This window comes from Procambarus clarkii, chromosome 72 (genome assembly GCF_040958095.1).
Source record: "Procambarus clarkii isolate CNS0578487 chromosome 72, FALCON_Pclarkii_2.0, whole genome shotgun sequence".
Lineage (NCBI taxonomy): Eukaryota > Metazoa > Arthropoda > Malacostraca > Decapoda > Cambaridae > Procambarus > Procambarus clarkii.
Window position 1 is genome coordinate 18,487,678 of NC_091221.1, and position 24,605 is coordinate 18,512,282.

Here is a 24,605-nt window from a genome sequence, read left to right on the forward strand (position 1 = left end):
ATACATACATACATACATACATATATACATAGATACATACATACATCCATACATACATGCATGCGTACATATACACATCCATCCATCCATCCATCCATCCATACATACATACATACATACATACATACATACATACATACATACATACATACATACATACACGTCCAGTCAGTATATAGCTATTTCGGGATAAAATCCAATACAGTTTATATTGGTGAGACGCCACTGTGATGAGGAGTTTAAATATCACAGGAACTGTAGGTTAATGTGTGACATAGGTGAGGTTAGATGAGGCATCTACAAGCACCAGCTGGAGGCTGCTGGAGAGTTGTGGAGGCTGCTGGTACTATGCCCAGATGTTGGAGGGTGGATTTGACTCTCCCCCCCTCCCTCCCCCCCCCCCCCACATTGACCGCAGTACGTCTAAGGTTACTTTCCACTCTCACTTACCAAGGGTATAACCCCCGCCCCCCCCCCCCAACACACACACATGCATCAGATTCTTAACTTACAATATTTATGATTTACCAATTTATGTTACTACACTGACTCTCAATTTCACAATATTGTATAAACTTTGATGAATCGCTCGTCTATGGGTCATCCAATAATGTTAACTGACTTCTAGATGTTAATTACCACTGCTAGGTTTAGGCTCAGCTACAAGTGCCTCTGGGAATTTGTAACATCTGACGATGTAGATTTGACTAAATGTAAACTCTGTCAGCAGAACTATTCGCATACTTTGCGTCATTATATAATGGAATGTGAAAAAATCGCGGAATTTAAAGATAACAACATCAATAGTGTCCATGAAATGTGTATAAGTACTTCATTCATAATGATGTGCTGCCCGAAATCTTAGCGAAGTATCCAAAATTTGCTTACTGTAGGTAATGCATACACATGACTATAAAGCTGCTGCCCAGTTGGGTGGGTGTGGAGCACATGACTGTAAAGCTGCCGCCCAGTTGGGTATGTATGCCCAGTTGGGTATGTATGCAGCACATGACTGTAAAGCTGCCGCCCAGTTGGGTGGGTGTGGAGCACATGACTGTAAAGCTGCCGCCCAGTTGGGTGGGTGTGGAGCAATTAGACTAGTAACTGTGCGACTCCTCATAGATGTAAAGTGCCTTTTATAGTGACTATTGTGAGCCTCTTGTTGAATTACTTGTGACACAAAAGATTAATGATGTGTGTATTTGTGTGGGTGATTAAACTGAAGCCCTCCAAGCCTTCTTCCTTGAAGGTCAGCATCCCTCCAAATGGGTTACCGTAATTGCCAATGTGCTCAGAATGTATAACTTTCATCACCCCTACCAAGAGAGACAACAACAACACTTTCCTGCCCCATGGGAGATCACTCCTTTCCAAATTACTGTCCCCCCTTTCCCACCCAAGAAGCTGATTAAAGAACAGTCCTTGCTTCGACAAGAAGCAAAGTACAATGCCTTAAGCCAAATTGATGTTTTAGTCAGAGAGCGCTCCCTTTCCCAAATTATTTACACTGATGGATCCTTGCATCAGTCCCATGGTGCAGCTGGAAATGCAGTTATTGTGACAGGGAGAGATGGTTCCATCTCCCATGAGTGTGGAGCGCGTCTAAGTAACTGGGCCTCCACTCTTCAAACAGAATTGGTTGCCATAATCCTTGCACTAGAGCGCGTATATGAATCCAAAGTTGACACGCTAATTGTAAGTGACTCCTTGTCATCCTTGACTGCCCTCAGCTTCCCAAGGCATAACTGTGACGTGCTTATCTCTGAAGCTAGACACAGATATAGTGAAATAATCAATGATGGAGTCAGAGTTTGTCTCCTGTGGATTCCTTCCCATATTGGTCTCCGAATGCATCTAGTGGGACATATATGAATGAGCATTCATTTAGGCCCCTTAACTCGAAAGTTTGGTTCATCCCACAGCGCCAGTTCTGCTTACCAAAAATGGTCCACTAGATACTCAGACTTCTAGATGTTACCACTGCTAGACTTAGGCTCGGCTACAAGTACCTCTGGGAGTTTGTAACATCTGCTGATTTACATTTGACTAAATGTAAACTCTGTCAGCAGAACTATTCGCATACTTTGCGTCATTATATAATGGAATGTGAAAAAATTGCGGAATTTAGAGATAACACCATCAATAGTGTCCAAGAAATGTGTAAGTACTTCATTCATAATGGTGTGCTGCCCGAAATTTTAGCGAAGTATCCAAAATTTGCTTACTGTTGGTAATGCATGCACATGACTGTAAAGCTGCCGCCCAGTTGGGTGGGTGTGCAGCAAGACTAGTAACTGTGTGACTCACTATAGATGTAAAGTGCCGCGTATAGTGACTGTTGTGAGCCTCTTGTAATATGTCACTAGTGACACAAAGATTATTAATGTGTGTAATTATGTGGGTGATTAGATATGTATGTATATGTGTATACGTATATATATATATATATATATATATATATATATATATATATATATATATATATATATATATATATATATATATATATATATATATATATATATATATATAATTATATATATATATATATATATATATATATATATATATATATATATATATATATATATATATATATATATATATATATATATATATATATATACATGTATGTATGAGGGTGTGTACATGTGTATACAACATTGATAATTTTTTAACTAGCGTCATATATTGTTATTTGCTTAGCTAAACGAACTAGAGGGTTCAGTTCCTGAACCGATTATGTGCCTCTGTAATCCTGTACACCACCGCCCACGGGATGGGTATGGGGTGCATAATAAAGAAAGAAATTGAATATGAAGTCGATTTAACTTCCAAACATATATATTTTAATAAATGTTAAATGTTTTCTGGCTAGTTATGTTAGATTTTATTAAAAATACGTATTCTACTTGTTAACATTATATTTTAAATTTGTGATAATTTGTGCAGAGAAGTGCGACAACTGGATATGCCAACAAACACTTACCAAACAACGATATATCTTGGATAAGTCGCTCCACAACATTGCCGCTTGGACCATCGACTTCCTTTGATGCTACTTATTTCATAATGAAATTACATTAGTTTGGAGTAAATATATGTTTTCTCATGTTCTGCATTCAGCACCAACATTATAGTGAGTAAATATATCATATTACTTCATTACTTAAATAATGCTAAGAGGGGTTGAGTAGCTTTGGGTCTTTAGTGCACAGAATCTCCAATAGATGGGGCGAGAGTCGCCCCATCTCTCTCGCCCGAGCAAGAGTCGAAACTTAATTTAAAATTGATATATCTCTGTTCTCGAACATGATATATTTCATTTGGTGCAATCATAATAATGTTCATATCTCGGTCTTTCTGGAGGCATATAAGATTTTAGGCTTTATTAGCGAATCTTTGTTAATTATACAATATATCGGCAAGTGCGTAGGCGTCTGCACTCCATGCCCGACAAGCTACTAAGCGCTACTATAAAAACACATGTATCTTCACTTGAGCTATAAATATGTATATTGTAATGTATTTAAAATGAAGCTCTTATTTCTATCTTGCTTAAGACATATAAAACATTTGTGTTTATTAACGAATTTACGTGAAATAAACATTGATCTGAGAGAGAGTTGCTCTGTTGTTCAGTCTGTACGGGGTGGGAGCTCCTTAATTTTTAAAATACATGTATCTTCATTAGAACTTTAAGTATGTCTATGGTAAAGTGTTTAAAGTGAAGCTTATATGTCTGTCTTTCTTGAGACATATAAAACATATATGTTTATTAACGAATTCACGTGAAATAAACATTGTTCTGAGAGAGAGAGGCTCGGTGGATCGATCTGTCCGGGGTCGGAGCTCGGCTATTATAAAAGTACACGTATCTTCGCTTTAAATTTAAATATGCCCATGGTAAGGTATTTAGAATAAAGCTTATATTTCTATCTTTCTTGTGACATATAAAATTCTTACGTTTATTAAGGAATTTGCGTGAAATAGGCATGGTTCTGGGATGAATGCTGCGGTTTTCGAGCTCGACGCGCGGCAATGAACGCCATATACATCCAGTGGGTGTTATTGGATCCCATACCCATTCTATGGGTGGTTGGGGCCCCATACCCATTCTATGGGTGGTTGGAGCCCCATACCCATCCTGTGGGTTGTAGTGGACGCCATACTCATCCTGTGGGTGGTATTGGACCCCATACCCTTCCTGTGAGTGGATGTGATCCCCATTCTCATCCTCTGGGTGGATGTGACCCTCATACCCATCCTGTGGATGGTATTGCACCCCTTACCCACCTAACAGGTGGTAGTGGACAATATACCGATCCTGTAGTTGGTATAGTAGACACAATACCATCCTGTTTACAGTAGTTTACCCCATAGACATTCCAATGTACCATCGTTTTCTGTTAGCGTTCCTACAAAACATCCTTTAAAGATTTGTAAAGCACAAACTATGGTATATAATATTGATTGGTGAAGGACTGTTATTCTATGTAATCATTTTTAGTTCTTATTATAATTTACTAAGAACAACTAATATTTCTCAAAACAAAACTACGAGCCTTCAATAGAAAGTAGCTGTTCTATAATATTCTAAGAGCATGGACAATTGTAGGTAAATTTCACAACCCATGTGGGACCTGAAAAGTACAATTTTCCTTATAATTGAACCAATCACGACTATTCTGCTATCTAGGTTGACGGACGGGTACTGTGAGACGTAAATTCGTACGTGAGGAAGAGTTTGGGCCTTGGAAAAAAAAGTAACTGGGAATATATCACATATTTACTAAATCATATTCAACATATTGACTTTAAGCATTAAGTCATATATGTGCTGTCTTGTGTGAGAACGGGTTGGTTTGGTAGAACTGTGGGGTTGTGTGGTAGAGTGGTGGGCGTATGTGGTAGTCTGGTGGGGTTGTGTAGTATTGTGGTGGGGTGTGTGGTGGGGTTGTGTGGTAGTGTGGTGGGGGTGTGTGGTAGTGTGATGTGGGTGTGTGGTAGAATGATGGGATGTGTGGTAGTCGTGGGGTTGTGAGGTAGTGTAGTGGGGTGTGTGGTAGAGTGGTGGGGTGTGTGGTTTTGTAGTGGGGCAGTGTGGTGGGGTGTGGGGTAGTTTGCTGGGGTGTGGGGTAGTGTGGTGGGGTGTGTGGTAGTGTGGTGGGGTGTGTGATAGTGTGGTGGGGTGTGTGATAGTGTTGTGGGGTGAGTAGTATTGTGGTAAGTTGTGTTGTAGTGTGTTGGGGTGTATGGTGGGGTGTGTGGTAGTGTTGAGGGGTGTGTACTCACCGAGTTGTACTCATCTAGTTGTGTTTGCAGGGGTTGAGCTCTTGGCTCTTTGGTCCCGCCTCTCAACCGTCAATCAACAGGTGTACAGATTCCTGAGCCTATCGGGCTCTGTCATATCTACACTTGAAACTGTGTATGGAGTCAGCCTCCACCACATCACCCCCTAATGCATTCCATTTGTCAACCACTCTGACACTAAAAAAGTTCTTTCTAATATCTCTGTGGCTCATTTGGGCACTCAGTTTCCACCTGTGTCCCCTTGTGCGTGTTACCCTTGTGTTAAATGGACTGTCTTTATCTACCCTATCAATCCCCTTCAGAATCTTGAATGTGGTGATCATGTCCCCCCTAACTCTTCTGTCTTCCAGCGAAGTGAGGTTTAATTCCCATAGTCTCTCCTCGTAGCTCATACCTCTCAGATCGGGTACTAGTCTGGTGGCAAACCTTTGAACCTTTTCCAGTTTAGTCTTATCCTTGACTAGATATGGACTCCATGCTGGGGCTGCATACTCCAGGATTGGCCAGACATATGTGGTATACAAAGTTCTGAATGATTCTTTACACAAGTTTCTGAATGCCGTTCGTATGTTGGCCAGCCTGGCATATGCCGCTGATGTTATCCGCTTGATATGTGCTGCAGGAGACAGGTCTGGCGTGATATCAACCCCCAAGTCTTTTTCCTTCTCTGACTCCTGAAGAATTTCCCCTCCCAGATGATACCTTGTATCTGGCCTCCTGCTCCCTACACCTATCTTCATTACATTACATTTGGTTGGGTTAAACTCTAACAACCATTTGTTCGACCATTCCTTCAGCTTGTCTAGGTCTTCTTGAAGCCTCAAACAGTCCTCTTCTGTTTTAATCCTTCTCATAATTTTAGCATCGTCCGCAAACATTGAGAGAAATGAATCGATACCCTCCGGGAGATCATTTACATATATCAGAAACAAGATAGGACCGAGTACAGAGCCCTGTGGGACTCCACTGGTGACTTCACGCCAATCGGAGGTCTCACCCCTCACCGTAACTCTCTGCTTCCTATTGCTTAGATACTCCCTTATCCACTGGAGCACCTTACCAGCTACACCTGCCTGTCTCTCCAGCTTATGTACCAGCCTCTTATGCGGTACTGTGTCAAAGGCTTTCCGACAATCCAAGAAAATGCAGTCTGCCCAGCCCTCTCTTTCTTGCTTAATCTGTGTCACCTGATCGTAGAATTCTATCAAGCCTGTAAGGCAAGATTTACCCTCCCTGAATCCATGTTGGCGATTTGTCACGAAGTCCCTTCTCTCCAGATGTGTTACCAGGTTTTTTCTCACGATCTTCTCCATCACCTTGCATGGTATACAAGTCAAGGACACTGGCCTGTAGTTCAGTGCCTCTTATCTGTCGCCCTTTTTGTATATTGGGACCACATTCGCCGTCTTCCATATTTCTGGTAGGTCTCCCGTCTCTAGTGACTTACTATACACTATGGAGAGTGGCAAGGAAAGTGCCTCTGCACACTCTTTCAGTACCCATGGTGAGATCCCATCTGGACCAACAGCCTTTCTAACATCCAGATCCAGCAGGTGTCTCTTGACCTCCTCTCTCGAAATTTCGAACTCCTCCAAGGCCGCCTGGTTTACCTCCCTTTCTCCTAGCACAGTGACCTCACCCTGTTCTATTGTGAAGACCTCCTGGAACCTCTTGTTGAGTTCCTCACACACCTCTCTGTCATTCTCTGTATACCTGTCCTCGCCTGTTCTAAGTTTCAATACCTGTTCTTTCACTGTTGTTTTCCTTCTGATGTGACTGTGGAGTAGCTTTGGTTCGGTCTTGGCTTTGTTTGCTATATCATTTTCAAAATTTTTCTCTGCTTCTCTTCTCACCCTGACGTACTCATTCCTGGTTCTCTGGTATCTCTCTCTGCTTTCTGGTGTTCTGTTATTCTGGAAGTTCCTTTTTGTTCAGTTTCTTCGCTTCCATACATGCCCTATTATACCATGGATTCTTCTGTTGCTTCTCGGATTTTTCCCTTTGGGCCGGGATGAACCTGTTTACTCCCTCCTGACACTTTTGGGTAACATAGTCCATCATACCCTGTACAGACTTGTCTCTGAGGTCTGTGTCCCAAGGTATTTCACTTAGGAAACTTCTCATCTGTTCATAATTCCCCTTTCGGTATGCCAACCATTTGATTCCTAGTTCTTTTTGGGGGGAGATAAGTCCTAGTTCTACCAGGTACTCAAAGTTCAATACACTGTGGTCACTCATTCCCAAGGGCGCTTCCATCTTAACTTCCCTTATATCCCATTCATTTAGGGTAAATATCAAATCAAGCATTGCTGGTTCATCTTCTCCTCTCATTCTTGTTGGTTCTTTGGTGTGCTGGCTTAGAAAGTTTCTTGTTGCCACGTCCAGCAGCTTAGCTCTCCATGTTTCTGGTCCTCCATGCGGGTCTCTGTTCTTCTAATCTATCTTCCCATGGTTGAAGTCTCCCATAATTAGTAGTCCAGATCCATTCCTGCTAGCAACAGAAGCTGCTCTTTCTATTATGTTAATGGTGGCCATGTTGTTTCTATCATATTCCTGTCTAGGTCTTCTGTCATTTGGTGGTGGATTATATATGACTGCGACTATAATTTTTTTCCCTCCATTTGTTACAGTACCTGCTATGTAGTCACTGAAACCTTCACAGCCCTGAATATCCATCTCCTCAAAATCTTAGCCTTTTCTTACCTGCAGAGCTACACTACCCCCACCTCTTCCTTCCCTCTCTTTCCTCATAACATAATAGTCCTGTGGGAACACTGCATTTGTTATCGTTTTCGTGATCTTTGTTTCTGTGAGGGCTATTATGTCTGGGTTTTCCTCTAGTACCAGTTCTCCAAGCTCATTTGCTTTATTTGTAATTCCATCTATGTTAGTGTACATCACTTTGAGGCTCACTTTCTTCTGTCCCTTCTCAAATCGCCTCCTTGGTGAGTGTTCTGCTGGTGGGGGAGGCTGTTCCATGGGTGTGAGGACCTGTGAGGTGGATAACAGGGTCTCAGAGGATACTGGGATGAGGGGCGGGGGATCCAGTGAAGGGGGAGGGACAAGGAGGGTATGGGATGAAAGGGGAGGGGTAGAAGGGTGGGGATTGGGTGTGGGGGGAGGGAGATTTGGCTGAACATTTGAGTGGGGGCAGGGAGGGTTTGGGGTAGGGGGGTTTTCTATGCAGAGGAGGGAGGCGGGGTTGTCCTCCCTTCTGGTGTTACTGGGTAGCTGGTTGTGGGTTCCCCCCTCGCCTCTGGGGGTGTTGTGTTGGGAGCTGTGACTTCCTGGTTTTCCCCTCTCGCCCTGCGCCTCTTCCTTGCTTCTGCCGCCACGGCTCTCTCCTCCCTTGTCATGTCTCTCTGGAGGAATACATTTTTTAATTTTCCCACGTTTTTCAGGGAGCTCTTCCTTGATAGGATCTTCTCCTTTGTGTTCTCGTTTGCAAACACTATCTTTATCATTCGGTCTTGGTCTTTGTTGTACGGCCTAGCCTGAAAACCTTAGCCTGTGTGGTAGTGTGGTGGGGTTGTGTGGTAGTGTGGTAGTGGGGTGGGGGTGTGTGTTAGTGTGGTGGGTTGTGTGGGAGTGTGTGGTAGTGTGGTGGGGTGTGTGGTAGTGAGGTGGGGTTTTTGGTAGTGTGGGGGGGGTGGTAGTGAGGTGGGGTGTGTGGTAGTGTGGTCGGGAAGTGTAATAGTGTGGTGGGGTTGTGTGGTAGTGTGGTGGGGTGTGTGGTAGTGTGGTATGGTGTGCGGTAGTGTGGTGGGGTGTGTGGTAATTTGGTGGGGTGTGTGGTAGTGTGGTGGGGTGTGTGGTAGTGTGGTGGGGTGTGTGGTATTGTGATGGGGTGTGTGGAAGTGTCGTTGGGTGTGTGGTAATGTGGTGGGGTGTGTCGTAGTGTGGTAGTGTGATAGGGTTGTGTTGTAGTGTGGTGGGGTGCATTGTAGTGTGGTAGATTGTGTGATAGTGTGGTGGGGTGTGTGTAGTGCTGTTGGTTTGTGGAAGTGTAGTGGTGGTGTGTGGTGTGAGAGTTTGGGTTGAGAATTTGTGGAATAAATTGAAATTGGTATAAGGAATTTTAGCTCGGAAAATTTCTAAGAACTTTCTTTATTCTTTAACCTTTATTCCTGTCGTGATATTCAACTAGGTCGCCTGAGGAAGGACTTGCTTAGCTAACACACCAGTGTAGTAAACAGCTCATTCCTCACTTTGGGACCATGTATGAACAATTGACTAGGCGTGAGCAAACGCCGAGATCCCAATGAAAATTGAAATCCCCCCCACTTAGGCCGCCGACCTTCGCCAATCGCCGAAGCGAATCTAATGAGTAGGTCACGGGCTCTCACAACAATAATTTATTGTTGTGTGGTGCCGTATATTTGACCCAAAGCTCAGAAAAATTAGTCTCAATTTTATTAGTCGAGTGTGAAGAACATTTGCATAACAATAATAATTTGTGGGGGTGTAACGAAAAGACAGTGTTAACCATAACAACTTAATTTATTCAATAAAGTACTAACTACTACAACAAAACAAAAAGAAATGTCAATGACGTTGCTCGAAATCCTTCCTGTGCCACTATCAATGACAGCTAGACACCAGCCCCTCAGACTGCATAATGAACTAACTCGAACATAAGCGTGACCACAGAGGAATCAACAAGCAAGCAAGAACTAACCGATCTATAATCACAATTACAACAAATGACACAGTAGGTTCTGAAATACGTCTCCAGTAACCTCCTAACTGTTCTACGCCTCAGTGCAGTCTACACCTGCAACAGCGGTTGCAATGCAATCAAATCAGTAGTCTTTCAATGACAACGATAACTAATGGGTTCACTGGCAACTCCAGCACCCTTCCTCAAATTAATCCTTACGTTAACACTCCGTCCCACGGACGATCAACAATCAATAACAATTGATTTACGTTAATAACACAATAACATTTACGTTAATAACAAGGTAACATTTACGTTAAATTAACAACTCTTACAACTGTCACTAGTAACGCGGAAATTTCACAACACTCTACCCGTCGAGCATTCAGTGAGAAAATCCCATTAATCCCTGTACTTCCAGACAGCTGATTAATCTCTTTACTAGTTACGTTAATCGGTTACTAATCACTCAGCGATGGTAAACTCTGATTTACAATGTCCAAAGTGCTAAGAGAACGGTAATCACTCGTGATTACCTTTAGAGTAATTAATTACTATCCTCAAGGTCAATAATTAAACAATTAAAATACGCAACCTTTCACACTGGCTCAGCAATTTACATTAAGGTATGAATTCCGTCTAAGCCTTCCATACTCAGACCAATTCAGGCGACTAATAACAGTAATTAGCCCCACGTTTACGTTATTCTAAAATGACGCTACTCCTCCCACGAGTCAATCAAGTGCCGGTACTTCCAGGCAGATAACGACGTTACGTTAATGGAACAATGTAGCCTTCGTGTGAGTCGATCAAACAAGGATCGAGGTTAATTACTTTGACTTCCTGAAACACGTCAATTACCCGGCCCACTGACCGTTAATTACGACAGACAATACTCTAATTCTTATCTGGCTGATGGCTAGGCTCCTCGAGACTACCGTAGCTGCTTGCAGGAAAGTATATTAACCCAAACGTATTCTACATTACTCAAATTGTCAAAGAACAAATTCTCTTAAAGCAATGGGCGTTCCCTTGGTTACATTATATTAATTGCCTCGCAATCACCTCACTGAATACTGGACATCGATGTCCTACCAGATAACCAGGAGAATATATGTGTATCCAAGTACTCGTCTACAGCCGAGTTCCCCCACGACAATGACAAATCACAGTGATTTACGTTACAATCCGGTTGGAATGACAATACTGCAGAACCTAGTAAAATAACATACAGGACATGAACCCTCTAGAACACTGCCCCACAATGGTTTTACTGAACTGCAATCACATACGGTGATTGCTCAACACTAGCAACAATCACCATCAAATAACAACCCCTTTTGCAATAACACACACGTCAAGTACTCTAATTTCCAAATATTATAATACTGCACACACTTACTTACTTACTGCTGCAAATGACCCCTAGAACATAGGTCAAATATATTGCAATCACCACACAGTAAATAACACAATAATACTGGGCACCGTGACACTACGATTATATATATATATAATTACTGCTGACACATGTAGCCTACAGCTATCAAACGTTATTGGGAACACTAGGGAGAATCTCACACTCCTTAAATCACATGGGTGAGTGATTTATCGGTCACGCATGCCGATAAACACTCGAGAGTTACGTTACTCGACAGAGCGGGGGCGGTCTCTCTAGACGGCCTCGTCACTCACCAAAACTCACCAAAATTACGTTAATTAATACTGCAACCACAATATATATTTATATAAATCACACTTGTCACGGCCCTGGGAACAATACAAGAAATTAAGCACACTGTGGTACACTCCACCATAGTCATTGCCAGGAACCACTGGCGTTACACATACCTGAGCGCTCAGTGTTGGAATTCCACACCTGCAAGACCACACATGGAAATGATATCACTCCGTCCCTCGGACGATCAAAAATGATTACCACAATGAAATAATATACTTATTACATGGACATCCTCTCAGTCCTTGGCTAATCTATGTATACTGTGTTCCCGTGTGTACCCACACACACACACACACACACACTGTACGTCTGTGTACACCAGACTTAAGTCCCTCTGGACTGACAAGATGACAACACAGGTGATTAATCTCCTCACCCACAATTCACTCCACCTGAACAGGTGCTGCGTGACAATGTGACGGAACACTTGACCTCGAATTCAAGATTTAGAGACTACTAATCACCAGAAATACACACATAGGTACTTACTCATTCATACTGCCGGCTTTACACCTTCCCATACATCAGGCACCCCGCTTCTGGTGGCTGGCTCGTCCCAAGTGGCGTAAGCGGCGGTAGTCTTTATTCGAAAAATTGGCGCACACTCGAACCCCTCCCACTCAACACGGCTGAGTTCGCACCCACGACTCCCCGGTGAAGTGAAGCGTTCATACCCAGGTGATGCGCACAACGATAGCGTCTCACACAAACATGGGAAATTGCCTTAACACTGACACGAATTTCCCCGTTCCCATCGACTGCTACAGAGCACTAGCAAGTCTAATCATCACTGGTATGGGATCTACGAGTCTGTTACTGCTCGTATGCACATTTCCCTCCGATCCCAGATCACTGTACCTCTACCCCCTGAATAACAATGTCTTAAACCCCTCCAAGCGACGACTTCGGCCGGATTCTGTGACGACCGTTGTCGTAGGTGAAGCAGGAAGCATCAGCAGTTGGGTAGTCCAGCCCCCACGACGCCCTATACTTCAATTTGGCCGAATTGAGTACAGGGAGCGTCTTGGCAAGGTGGCGGCTGAGTTCAGAATGAGGCTACACCGGCTATCCCCGCGTCCTTCTCGAAATAACCAATGAGAGGAAGGCATACAGCGGCCTACCCCTCTCATCCAATCAGCAACGGTGTAGCATAGCCCCTAGGGCAACTCCAAGATGGCGGCTCAAGATGTTTAACAAGATGGCGGCTGTCTCCATGACAACCACTCAAGTGGCTAGGGAGTGCGGAAGGCCCACATGCTTCACCCACGCCTGCGGCCTAGCCGTTCGCGCGCAAAGTTGTCTGGCTCCATGCCACACAATGAGATGATGCTATCAGCTCAAGCACTGTCCACAGACATGCCACCCCGGCCAGGGTAACATTTATGGACTGCTGATGACTGGGGCTCTCACATGAGCCAAACACTAGATGTTTCGGTTGCTGGTTACCAAACTTAACAAGTTTGGTAACTTGTTACCAAACTTGACACTTCGTCCGCCCACTTAACAAGTGCACTTAACAAGTGAACTGGCTCCCACAGGCATAAGCGCACTATTGTAAGTGAGCTGGTGAACCACCTCCTCACATGTGGTAGTGTGTTGGGGGTGTGTGGTAGTGAGGTGGGGTTTGTGGTAATGAGATGGGGTGTGTAGTAGTGTGGTGGGGTGTGTAGTATTGTGATGGGGTGTGGGGTAGTGTGGTGCGGGTGTGTGGTATTGTGATAAGGTGTGGGGTAGTGTGGTGGAGTGTGTGGCACTATGGTCGGGTGTGTGATAGTGTTTTGGGCTGAGTAGTATTGTAGTGAGGTGTGTGGTAGTGTGGTGGGATGTGTGGTCGGGTTGTGTGGCAGTGTGGTGGGGACGTGTAGTAGTGTGGTGGAGTGTGTGGTAGTTTGGTGGAGTGTGTGGTAGTGTGGTGGTGTTTTGTGGTAGTGTAGTGGGGGTTGTGTGGTAAAGTGGTGGGGATGTGTGGTAGTATGGAGGGTTTTGTGGTAGAGTTGAGGGGTTGTGTGGTAGAGTGGTGGGGGATGTGTGGTAGTACTGTGGGGTTGTGTTGTAGAGTGGTGGGGTTGAGTGGTAGAGTGGTGGGGGTATGTAGTAGTGAAGTGGGATTGTGTAGTATTGTGGTGGGGTTGTGTGGTAGTGTGGTGGGGTTGTGTGGTAATGTGGTGGGGGTGTGTGGTAGTGTGATGGGAGTGTGGTAGTGCGGTGGGTTGTGTAGTATTTTGGTGGTGTGTGGTAGTTTGGTGGTGTGTATAGTAGTGTAGTAGGGTGTGTGGTATTGTGGTGGGGTTGTGTAGTATTGTGGTGGGATATGTGGATGTGTGGTGGTGTGTGTTGTAATGTGGTGGGGGTGTTTGGTAGTGTGGTGGGGTGTGTGGTTGTGTGCTTGGGGGTGTGGTAGTTTGGGGGGGATTGTGTTGTAGAGTGATGGGTTGTATGGTAGTGTGGTGGGGGTGTGGTTGGATGTGTGGTAGTGTGGTGGAGTTGTGTGGTAGTATGGTGGGATGTGTGGTTGGGTGTGTACTCACCTAGTTGTACTCACCTAGTTGTGCTTGCTGGGGTTGAGCTGGGGCTCATTGGTCCCGCCTCTCAACCGTCAACCAACAGGTGTATAGGTTCCTGAGCCTATTGGGCTCTATCATATCTACACATGAAACTGTGTATGAAGTCAGCCTCCACCACATCACTTCCTAATGCATTCCATTTGTCAACCACTCTGACACTAAAAAAGTTCTTTCTAATATCTCTGTGGCTCATTTGGGCATTCAGTTTCCACCTGTCTTCTTGTGCGTGTGCCCCTTGTGTTAAATAGCCTGTCTTTATCTACCCTATCAATTCCAATCAGAATCTTGAATGTGGTGATCATGTCCCCCTTAACTCTTCTGTCTTCCAACGAAGTGAGGTTTTATTCCCATAATCTCCCCTCGTAGCTCTTACCTCTCAGCTCGGGTACTAGTCTGGTGGCAAACCTTTGAACCTTTTCCAGTTTAGTCCTATCCTTGACTAGATATGGACTCCATGCTGGGGCTGCATACTCCAGGATTGGCCTTACATATGTGGTATACAAAGTTGTGAATGATTCTTTACACAAGTTTCTGAATGCCGTTCGTATGTTGGCCAGCCTGGCACATGCCGCTGATGTTATCCTCTTGATATGTGCTGCAGGAGACAGGTCTGGCGTGATATCAACCCCCAAGTTTTTTTCTTTCTCTGACTCCTGAAGAATTTCCTCTCCCAGATGATACCTTGTATCTGGCCTCCTGCTCCCTTCACCTATCTTCATTACATTACAATTGGTTGGGTTAAACTCTAACAACCATTTGTTCGACCATTCCTTCAGCTTGTCTAGGTCTTCTTGAAGCCTCAAACAGTCCTCTTCGGTCTTAATCCTTCTCGTAATTTTAGCATCGTCCGCAAACATTGAGAGAAATGAATCTATACCCTCCGGGAGATCATTTACATATATCAGAAACAAGATAGGACCGAGTACAGAGCCCTGTGGGACTCAACTGGTGACTTCACGCCAATCGGAGGTCTCACTCCTCACCGTAACTCTCTGATTCCTATTGCTTAGGTACTCCCTTATCCACTGGAGCGCCCTACCAGTTACTCCTGCCTGTTTCTCTAGCTTATGCATCAACCTTTTATGCGATACTGTGTCAAAGGCTTTCCGACAGGCCAAGAAAATGCAGTTCGCCCAGCCCTCTCTTTCTTGCTTAATCTTTGTCACCTAATCGTAGAATTCAATTAAGCCAGTCAGGCAAAAGTTACCCTCCCTGAACCCATGTTGGCGATTTGTCACGAAGTCCCTTCTCTCCAGATGTGATAGAAGGTTTTTTCTCACGATCTTCTCCATCACCTTGCATGGTATACAAGTCAAGGTAGTAGTGTGGTGGGGTGTGTGTGGTAGTGTGGTGGGGTGTGTGGTAGTGTTTTGAGGTGTGTGGTAATGTGGTGGGGTGTGTGGTAGTTTGGTGGGCTGTGTGGTAGTGTGGTGGGGTGTGTGGTAGTGTGGTGGGTTGTGTGGTAGTGTTGTGGGGTTGTGTGGTAGTGAGGTGGGGTGTGTGGTAGTGTGATTGGGTTGTGTGGTAGTGTGATGGGGTGTGTGGTTGGGTGTTTGGTAGTGTTGTGGGGTTGTGTAGTAGTGTTGTCGGGTTGTGTGGTAGTGTGGTGAGGTGTGTGGTAGTGTGGTAGTGTGGTGGAGTTGTGTTGTAGTGCGGTGGGGTGTGTGGTGGGGTTGTGTGGTAGTGTGGTGGGGTTGTGTGTAGTGTGGAGGGGTTGTGTGGTAGTGTGGTGGGGTGTGTGGTAGTGTGGTGGGGCTGTGTGGTAGTGTGGTGGGGTTGTGTGTAGTGAGGTGGGGTTGTGTGGTAGTGTGGTGGGGTGTGTGGTAGTGTGGTGGGGTTGTGTCGTAGTGTGGTGGGGTTGTGTGTAGTGTGGTGGGGTTGTGTGGTAGTGTGGTGGAGTTGTGTTGTAGTGTGGTGGGGTGTGTGGTGGGGTTGTGTGGTAGTGTGGTGGGGTTGTGTGTAGTGTGGAGGGGTTGTGTAGTAGTGTGGTGGGGTGTGTGGTAGTGTTGTGGGGTTGTGTGGTAGTGTGGTGGGGTTGTGTGTAGTGTGGTGCGGTTGAGTGGTAGTGTGGTGGGGTGTGTGGTAGTGTGGTGGGGTTGTGTCGTAGTGTGGTGGGGTTGTGTGTAGTGTGGTGGGATTGTGTGGTATTGTGGTGGGGTGTGTGGTAGTGTGGTGGGGTTGTGTGTAGTGTGGTGGGGTTGTGTGGTAGTGTGGTGGGGTGTGTGGTAATGTGGTGGGGTGTGTGGTAGTGTGGTGGGGTTGTGTGGTAGTGTGGTGGGGTTGTGTGTAGTGTGGTGGGGTTGTGTGGTAGTGTGGTGGGGTTGTGTGGTAGTGTGGTGGGGTGTGTGGTAGTGTGGTGGGGTTGTGTGGTAGTGTGGTGGGGTTGTGTGTAGTGTGGTGGGGTTGTGTGGTAGTGTGGTGAGGTGTGTGGTAGTGTGGTGGGGTTGTGTCGTAGTGTGGTGGGGTGTGTGGTAGTGTGGTAGGTGGTGTGGTAGTGTGGTGGGGTGTGTGGTGTGGGAACCGACCTGTGAGATTTATATTTATTTAATTTATATGAATTTATATTTACGTTAATTTATATACTTCGATAGCAATTTGTATAATGATAAGTGGACTGTATTTCTGCAATAATCTCAATCTCACAAATCGATCCTCTACACATTAGGGGGGGTTATTAAATTAATATATATGCAGCCAATCAAACTACAGAATTAACTACATACATTGAAGAGGTTCCTTATCTTATAGTACAGCAGGTTAGTCCACCAGGTATAACTAGGGTGTAGACAACAAATTATCCTCTTTGAGGTAGCTTCCATCCCCCAGTAACTGGTGCACAAAATCTTGCTTCCTCGTCTTGACCTGTCAAAAGGGCGCTAGCTGTAAAGCCAGATACCTATATATGACAAGCTATATCAGAGAAAATACTGTACATGGAACATTGAAGACCTGGCTTAATTACCTTTAGTTTGAGGCGATTTCGTGATCTAACCGGCTCACCCTATATCCTGACATTAATGGCCATAAATGAATGATAAACGGGTTTCGGATAGACACTTAACTTGAATTTGTAGACAGCGTGTTGACAATGGTACACCTTTGGTTTCCATAGCACTACGTCCAAGTAAAATTAACAGGAGCCGCATTTGCTCCCGTGTGAGCCTCTGGTCTCAATATAAACAATGGCTGCATCTAACACTCCATACTATTGACGCCTGGCCGACATTGTCCAGATATGATAGGAGCCAAATTTGCTCCACACGTCTCGGAGGTGACACAACAATGGCTGCCCTCCTTCCTCACTCTGACGCCTGGCTTACATTGTCCACATGTCAGAAAGTGATAGAAGGGTCACATTTACTCTACTTTAATATTGATAATTAAGTTAATTTATATAAGATGTTTTTATGATGGTAAAGTCCAAAGACTAATGTATTTAAGAATAATTCCCAGCAGAATAGCTTGTGAATTATAATAGTATGTGGTGATGATATCCCGTTTTCTTTAGACGGTAATTCCACTACAAGTTACGTTTTCTATGGGTTAACTTGCTTATACAACACAGCTATTATCTGTATGATATTAAATGGTGTCGGATTTTCCGACATAATTCCCCAGGGGCTGCTCACGGGTCGAAGTCCTAATTAGAACAGACGAACACCGATACTCCTCCTTCGAATTATTAGATTAATTTGATGTTAGTAGTTAGTAATCACACATTTGTGCGTCTGTTCGTGCAGGACGGATGTCCCGTACTAGAGTTGTAGGGGTTAGAAGTCTAATGCGATTTCATTTCCCTGTCAACTCTTGAAAGGCTAATATTCAAGCCTAATTACATATTATTTAACCCAGAAGACTGGATGTGATCAAGTACTACAGTCAAGTATGATTCAGGGACTGCAGTGAGATCAGTGACATTAGATATAACTTGAAGTTTCTTTAGGTAACTGGTCACTGATATATAAACACTGAGGCCCATGGAATACATCTTGATTAAATAATAAATGTATCAAATCAGTCATCAGATTTATTGGGGTTTAATTTAGTTAATTGATTCAGAAGATTGAATAGCTCATCATTAAAGTAAAGTATGGTTCTGAGACTGCAGTGGGTTCAGTGACATTGGTCGCAGTGACTTGTAGCTGTTTTAGGCTACTGTTCACTGATTTGCCACTGAGGCCTCATGAACTCATCTTCAGCTTTAAATGATGATACTAACATCAACCTCTGTAGGTATAGTCAGCTGTAATCTCCTTAGTATAATGCTACTGGAGAAATATAATCAGCTGACAAATTTAGATTTCTACTGGTATTGTTTATCTGCAGGCATAGGTCTCCTCAGGCTTGATACTGGGCCTGAGAGTAATTTACCTCCTGCAGAGTTTAACATGGTTATACCCTGATATTTAGTAGGGCTACCGATGAATCGATGACAATAGTCTGTCCCTACAAGGAGACCGAAGTCGGTGAGGTGATCAGACTTAATATTATCTGCCAATTTTATTCCTCTATTTCTCAGGAATTTGGCTGTTGCTCTCAGACCTTGAACTTGTAGGTCTACTGGTATTTTGTCCACCACAATGGCTTGTACTCGACAGACGTACCTGCCTAAACGTACTGATGGTTGTACCACCTGGTAGACTTGAGGTCCTGCATCTGTTACAAACCCTGAGATGTTGAATGACATCTGGGCTACAGGCCTTAATTGTAATTCATCTGCCAGCTTTTTAGTGATATATGTTCTCTGGGATCCTTGGTCAAACAACCCACGGGTATGGACCTTGGCCCTCTTATTCAGGATGGTAATTTGGGCAGTAGGCAAAGTCGTATTACCTTTAGACTTTGCTGATTGGACACTCTTTGTTTGTTGCACCTTGCAGTACTGTACTGTGGTGGGAATGCTATCTTCCACCTTGGGGTTTGGAGACGTTGTTTTGGTGTCTCTGCACAATGCTGCATGGTGCTGACCTTTGTTACACCTATTACAAGGGTGTAATTGGGTATCACAATCCTTGATGTTATGTTTCCTGAGGCACCTCGTGCAATGTTGCAAATCTTTGAGTCGCTCAACACGGGCGTCACTATCAGGAAAATTAGGGCAGTGGTACATTGAATGTTTCTCATTGCAGAACAAACATGTTCCATAGCTTCCTGTACCCTTTGGTGTCACGTTCTTGGGTGACACAGTAACTATAGGCTTGGAGGGTCCCACTGCATATACGCCCACACTGCTACTGTTCCACTTTGGTGTTGAATTATATTGTCTAGATTGATTTGGAGTACCTTTGGTACTCTGTGGTTTACTATTATTGGTTTCTAAGGGTTTACTTGGTGGTTTTAATTTGTCATGTGTTCGTAATTGATGAACTACTGACTTTAAACCTTCAGATATTTCATTCATGGATAAGATACTTTTATTGTAATGAGCACTCATATGTCTCAATATGTCCCTAGGTATTTTCTCCTGGACAATTATTTTCAAGACCCACTCAGCCCCGTTTGTATCTGCTGTCAGGCTGAGGGCATTGATCAATGATTCTACCTCCAGCTTGAAGACTTGGAGTGAATCAGCTGAAGCCTCCGGTGGGGGTAAATGCAACAGCTCATGAACTAAATGTGATGTTCTTACTTCTGGATCAGCATAATTATCCTTGAGGAGTTTTACTGCCAGATCATAGCCGTCATTAGTTAATCTCAGATGGGATACTACTGTTTTAGCCTCACCTGATAATTGGCCTTGCAAATAAGAGAATTTACTACTCTTTGGTAAAGATTGTTTTGAGTCTATAAGGTCAACGAATTTGTTCCAAAATTCGTCCCAATCTTCCTCATCTTTTCCTGAGAAAGTGGGTAAATTAATTGGAGGGAGTCGAGCTTCTGCTTGACTCGTATTAGATGCAACTGTTGTTGTTGTTGCTGTTGCCTTGTTCTGGGCAATTAATTTGACATAAGGCTGTAACGTGGCCTGAGTGTGATCTTCATAATTCGCAAGATAAACCATAATGTCGTCTATTTCTGTTTCTGATAAATTGGTGTTGGCAAGTTCAGCCACATATGTTGCTATTTGACATTTGATTTGCTCAAATTTACCTGCAGCTGCTTGATAATAGCTTTCCAGGTCAGCATAATCAACTTGAGATTGTTGTGACAAATCTTCACATTTCTTGATCTGTCTTGTTAAGTGGCCTTTAAGACCTGCAAGGGTTCTTTTCATTCTCCCTGCATTATCCATACTGGCTAGTTGGTGAAGCCTTGTGGGACTTGTACTTGGGTTGCTCATAATACTGAACAAGCACTGATGGTAGCCTAGGGTCAAATTTTGCACTCACTAGGCAATAATCCTACCTCTACTAGAGGTTAGCACTTAAAATTAATACACATTATATATATACAATCATACACACTAATGATTTGAGTGATAAACCAGTGTCACTGGAAGTGCCTTTAGGTTAGCTCCTCTATATCACCCTAGGATGGTAGAGACACTAATTAATCACTCAAAGGTGTAATGATCATAAGTAAATTATTATATGCACAACTCAACTCGAGTTGATAAAAATTACACCCAAAATAGGGTCTGGACCATTCATTAATGGTGTTAGGTTGTTGAATATAGTACAACTGACTATGGTAATAATGGGACTAGGATGAGCAATAATAGTTCAACTAGTCAATGGTAATATCCTACCCTGTTGTGGGTTGGCAATTAGTAAATATTATACTGTGATCACTAGTGCAATATATATTAATTAATTCTCTATTTTGGAGAAATAATATATACAATTATTGATAATAGCCTCTTAATTAGCCTCTATGAAACTTCTAATATTATCTAGAAGTATTAAATATTATTAGTGACCTCGCGAAATAAACTCCACAAAATTCGTAGATAATCTCTCGCGAAATTTAACACCACAAAATCCGTGAACAATCTTGCCAGGACACAGCCACTAATTTGGCTGGCTTCTATATTAGCGCTGTCATTTCACGAAATAACACGCCACCAAATATCTGTGGGTGTGCATGAAACCGCTGACGAAGCTGAACTCAGTTGAGGGGGGGGCTCCTGAGCTCCCACGAGGCAACGCCGCTGTCTATGACTGGCTGGCCTTTGTTTAAATCACACTGCACTAGTTTATTTAATGAATCCACTGGTTAACTGGTTCATCCGGTACTAAGATGACCAAATGTGGGTTCATAGGATCAAATAATCCATCATCCGGTTCGAAGATGACCAAATAATGTGGGAACCGACCTGTGAGATTTATATTTATTTAATTTATATGAATTTATATTTACGTTAATTTATATACTTCGATAGCAATTTGTATAATGATAAGTGGACTGTATTTCTGCAATAATCTCAATCTCACAAATCGATCCTCTACACATTAGGGGGGGTTATTAAATTAATATATATGCAGCCAATCAAACTACAGAATTAACTACATACATTGAAGAGGTTCCTTATCTTATAGTACAGCAGGTTAGTCCACCAGGTATAACTAGGGTGTAGACAACAAATTATCCTCTTTGAGGTAGCTTCCATCCCCCAGTAACTGGTGCACAAAATCTTGCTTCCTCGTCTTGACCTGTCAAAAGGGCGCTAGCTGTAAAGCCAGATACCTATATATGACAAGCTATATCAGAGAAAATACTGTACATGGAACATTGAAGACCTGGCTTAATTACCTTTAGTTTGAGGCGATTTCGTGATCTAACCGGCTCACCCTATATCCTGACATTAATGGCCATAAATGAATGATAAACGGGTTTCGGATAGACACTTAACTTGAATTTGTAGACAGCGTGTTGACAATGGTACACCTTTGGTTTCCATAGCACTACGTCCAAGTAAAATTAACAGGAGCCGCATTTGCTCCCGTGTGAGCCTCTGGTCTCAATATAAACAATGGCTGCATCTAACACTCCATACTATTGACGCCTGGCCGACATTGTCCAGATATGATAGGAGCCAAATTTGCTCCACACGTCTCGGAGGTGACACAACAATGGCTGCCCTCCTTCCTCACTCTGACGCCTGGCTTACATTGTCCACATGTCAGAAAGTGATAGAAGGGTCACATTTACTCTACTTTAATATTGATAATTAAGTTAATTTATATAAGATGTTTTTATGATGGTAAAGTCCAAAGACTAATGTATTTAAGAATAATTCCCAGCAGAATAGCTGGTGAATTATAATAGTATGTGGTGATGATATCCCGTTTTCTTTAGACGGTAATTCCACTACAAGTTACGTTTTCTATGGGTTAACTTGCTTATACAACACAGCTATTATCTGTATGATATTAAATGGTGTCGGATTTTCCGACATGTGGTAGTGTGGTGGGGTGTGTGGTAGGGTGGTGGGTTTTGTGGTAGTGTTTCGGACATGACAATAGCACCACTGTCGCTCACGTCATAAATAATAAATTATCAGATAAGAATTGGTGAGATGTCGGATATTTTAATAGTGATATATTCTTGACAATTTTAACATGATCTTCCTCTCATAAATTTAGGATGGAAAATAGTTTTGCATAATATGTATAGTCGGTACACGTCACTAGTATATACAAATATTTATCTTTAACAGCTTATTTCAATATCTTACATAAAGTACTGGAATAGTGATGGTTTATGTATAATAACAATTGTGGTATCTGTTGACAGGCGAGACAGCCCTTCACAGGGCAGCCGCAGGTGGTCACGACAACACTGTGAAGGTCCTCCTCGACGCTGGAGCAGCCGTCAACGCTACAGATGATGACGGTAATAGTCACACTTATGGATCCCAAAATTATATAACACTCATGTCACACAACACACCACACTTATCATGTGACAAAATGCAATATTTATATATTGTAATTTTACCAAAGTAGAGATATTGTAATTTTACCAAAGGAGAGAATGACTGTCTGTTTATAGTAGGAGGTGAAAGTTTTCAAATAAAATATTGTCCTAAAGTATTCTGACCATTATTCACTGATTTTATGAAAATTAAGAGTAATTTCCCGTTGTGAATAATTTGGCCGTACTGGCATCAAACAGACAATTCTCCCTCAGCGTCAACAGTTTCTCAAGCAACTGCTCTATACTAGAGTAAGGTAACTATTGTGTTTTAGTACTTCACACCACTGAGCTGCTCCCACTGCCGACCATCACACTTAGACTCTTGTATTTTTTATGAGACAGAAAGAGAGAGACAGAGACACAGAGAAACTCAGAAACAGAAACACAGCTGGAGACAGAGAGAGGCAGAGATAAAAATAGAGCAAGAGAATGAAACAGACAGTAGGTAAAAAGATGGATGGATAGACGAATAGGCGCATGAATAAATAGAAAAGCCATAGGAGCCGTGATGAGGGTTCGAACCTATGTGCTGTGAGTTATCACAGAACTTTCAAATGTTATCTAGGGGTATAAATGATTTTACTTGAGCCTGGGGGAAATCAAGGAGTAGGGAATCAGCCTAGTACAGAAGACAGAATTCATATACATATTCATTTTCATATTCATATACATGATTAGGAGTCAGGTCACCAATTTCATGGAGACCAATGACCTTCACAACCCAGGCCAACATGGATTTCGAGCGGGAAGATCGTGCCTCTCACAGCTACCTGAGCACTACGACAAAGTCACTGGGGCATTAGAAGAAAAACAGAATGCTGATGTGATATACACGGACTTCGCAAAGGCTTTCGATAAATGTGACCATGGCGTGATAGCACACAAAATGAAGTCAATGGGAATAACCGGTAAAGTAGGACGCTGGATACTCAGTTTTCTGTCAAACAGGACTCAGCGAGTAACGGTCAACCATATAAAATCTAGTCCAAGTGCAGTGAAAAGCTCTGTACCTCAGGGTACAGTCCTTGCACCGCTGCTTTTCCTTATTCTCATATCAGATATAGACAAAAATACAAGTCACAGCTTCGTATCATCCTTTGCAGATGACACAAAAATCAGTATGAAAATTACCTCGGCTGAGGACATTGAAAAACTTCAAGCTGATATTAATAAAGTTTTCGACTGGGCATCAGAAAATAACATGATGTTTAACAGTGATAAATTCCAGGTACTCAGGTACGGTAAAAATGAGGACCTTAAACATAATACAGAGTACAAAACACAATCAAATGTACCCATAGTAGGAAAACAGCATGTAAAGGATTTGAGAATAATAATGTCTGACGACCTAACGTTTAAGGAGCATAAGCAAGCAAATATTGCGACAGCCAGAAAAATGATAGGATGGATTACGAGAACTTTCAAATCCAGGGACCCCATCACAATGGTTGTACTCTTCAAGTCACTT